Genomic DNA, 3,295 nt, shown 5'->3' with positions numbered 1-3,295 from the left:
TGCCTAGAGCATCCGCTGTCCATATACCACATATTTTCCTTCCTTTTGGATGCTAGGCACACCTACAAAACAAGCTCAAGTGACCTTAGGTATCCAAATCTTTTTGGATCCTTTAACGTTAAACCATCTTCTATGTCCTAAGCCATTGTAATCAAAAACAATTTTATAAACCTTGTCACCAACCATTCTTTCACCGAAAAAGCATTGAATGGGAAAATGTCCATTCCGATTGCATAGTCTACAAAACCTTGGAGTTGCTGTTTTGTTAAAGTAGGTGGGATCTTGAAATCTTGTATCATTTGAAGATGAAGCAATATTTTCAAAATGTGATTTTTCAGATTTATAGAACCCCAACCCAGCCTTATCATAAAGAGGTTTTTGACTAGCCAAGATGTGATTCAGACTTTCGGAACTTTGGGTGAACTTGGCTAAGTCTTCCTTAAGTCTTTTAACCTCTTTAAGCAACTCTTCATTTTGCTTAAAACAATCCACATATGCAAGAACACAATGGTTACTTTCACAGCTCCTAACTTGGGCTCTTAACTGCTTATTTTCTTCAACAAGATCACAAGCAGTTTCGGCCTCTCTCACTTTTTCTTTTAGAAAATTGTTTTCAGCCTTAAGAATGGTATTTTGTTGTTCAAGTTCTTGATTTTCCAGCAAAAAACATCTTATTTTTTCAGAAAGGTGGTCTATCATAAGATGAAGATCTTCAATATTAGGGTTATGAAAGACTACCTGATCTATGTGGTCTGCCATGAGACATTTTGTGACTTGGTCTCGGTTTCTTCATCATCATCATCAGAGTCATTCTCCAGGTCTTCCCATGTGGCCATCAGTCCTTTCTTCTTTCCTTTTTTCGGCTTTTCTTCCTTCTTCAGCTTGGGACAATCAGATTTGAAATGCCCCAATTCCTTACAATTGTAGCAAGTTACTTTGCTAAGATTTTTCTTCATTCTCCTTGTGCTGCTGCCTTTGCCTTTGAGCTTAGCCATTTTCCTGAATTTTTTTGCAAATAACACAAACTCATTTTCAGAAGAGTTATCACTGGATTCATCATCCAAAGGGTTAGTCACAGAAGAAAATGCAATTCCTTTCTTTTTTGTATCCTTTTTTAAATAGGTATTTTCAAAAGCAAGAAGATTTCCTCTCAAATCATCAAGTGTCATGGAATCTAAGCTACTGCTTTCAGAAATAATTAAAGCCTTTGTTTCCCACTCTTTTGTGAGACATCTCAACACTCTTCTCACTAGCACAGATTTAGAATGTGTAATTCCCAGGGCATCTAAGCCAACAATGATGGAATTGAACCGTTCGAACAGTTCATCAATGGACTCTCCTTCCTTCATTGCAAACGTTTCATACTCTCTGTTTAGCATATCTGCCCGAGTCTTCTTGACAATGGTGGTTCCTTCATGGGTGATTTGCAATTTGTCCCAGATTTCCTTTGCCGTTGTGCATCTTGATACCCGTCGGTACTCCTCGAAGCTGATAGCACAATTGAGCAGGTTTACTGCCTTGGCATTTAATTCCACCTTCTTCCTATCTTCCTCGGTCCATCTTGCTTCTGGTTTGAGAGAAACAACTCCTTCGGCACTTGTAGTAGTTGGATATTGAGGTCCTTCCAAGATGATTTTCCACAGTCTGTAATCTACTGCTTGCACAAATATCTTCATCCTCTCCTTCCAATAGGTATAATTTTTCCCATTGAAAAGAGGAGGTCTATTGCTTGATTGACCTTCAGTCAGATTATAGGACACCACATTTGCACCACTGTTTTCTGCCATGAGGATCTTTACTCCAAGCTGCAAAGCTTGATCTCTTTGAGACCAAGCTCTGATACCAATTGATGGTTTCAGTGGCTAAGAGAAGGGGGTTGAATCTTAGCCCCCTTTTTTTGGTTGCTAACACTTGCTGAACTCAGAAGAGACTTTTCTGTTTTGGCTCGTCTCTGGACATGAGACTTTTTCTTTTATCTCGTCCCTAGCCACGAGACTTTTTATTTTGTCTCGTCACTTGTTTTCTTGATGAATTTGGGATCAAACATAGAACACATAAGAAAGCATTTGTTTGGGCTTGCAACAATAATATTTATTTTGGCCCATTTAATATTTCAGCCTCATGGTATGAGAAACATGTAGCAAGGCTGATCATTGGGCTTAAACCAGAAACTCATTTTTCGGCCCAACATAAAATCTGCACAACAAAATTATTAATTTAGTAAGTATGAGTTAAGATCAAATTAATAATTTTGTAATTAAATATTTTAATAATGTTTGTTCATCATTAAAATTAAATAAGAGTTTTCCAAACTCATCATAATTTTACTGTATATTTAATTAAACCGGTTCAACTACGATTCAACTTCAGTTAGACCATTGAATTATTGAACCAGTCACTCGATCGGTTCAGTGACCGATCTGGTTCTCGCAACCTTGATACATACTTACAACCAAATATGGACTACTACTAGACATTTTGGCTTATCTTCGAAACAAAAAGGTAGAGAAGAAGTAGTGAAATGTTTGTGAAAAATACAAAATGTTGCACATCCTGTTATAACTGCTAAAAATTTGTCTTTATATATCTCGTTTACAGCGTAAACGTCATAATTATTCATGTATCTCGTTTATAGTGTAAACGAAGTAATACTACATTTATCTTGTTTACATTATAATACTACATTGTAAACAAGATAAGGGCATATAATTATGACGTGTATATTTTGTTTACAGTGTAAACTAAATACGTATAATATTATTTTATTTACACTATAAATAAGATAAGAGATACGGTATATTTTTGTAAAAATATTATAAATTATTTATTTTAATAAATAAAATATTTAATTTATTTATTTAAAAAGACAAGCACAAACAATTTAATACGAGAATACATTATGTAATAATTGGTCCAACCTCAATTGTATGAAAAATGTCGTCTAATATCTAATATTATATTTATTGAATCAATAAAAAAGGTTCTTCAAATTAATGTGGAGTGTGGTTTAATTAAAGCCTCAATTGAAGCTTTCCCCCACCACTTTTGATTTTCAAAAAGTGTAATCAAATACAACTACTAGGATTAGGACTTAGGAATGAGCCACATTAAATGAATAATTAGACTTACATGGTTCAGTACATTTTCTGCTTTACTTTGTCTTCATGTCTGGCATAGAAAGAAAGATATTGCATATATATACGACAAAAATAAAGTTTGTTAGGACTCATCATAAATGTTCTAATAAGTACATACACTGCTGAAAAAAAAAAAAAAAATACACTACACTTCTAAA

The sequence above is a fragment of the Arachis ipaensis genome, chromosome B08 (genome assembly GCF_000816755.2).
Source record: "Arachis ipaensis cultivar K30076 chromosome B08, Araip1.1, whole genome shotgun sequence".
NCBI classification, from domain to species: Eukaryota; Viridiplantae; Streptophyta; class Magnoliopsida; order Fabales; family Fabaceae; genus Arachis; species Arachis ipaensis.
Note: the sequence above shows the minus strand (reverse complement) of the source record.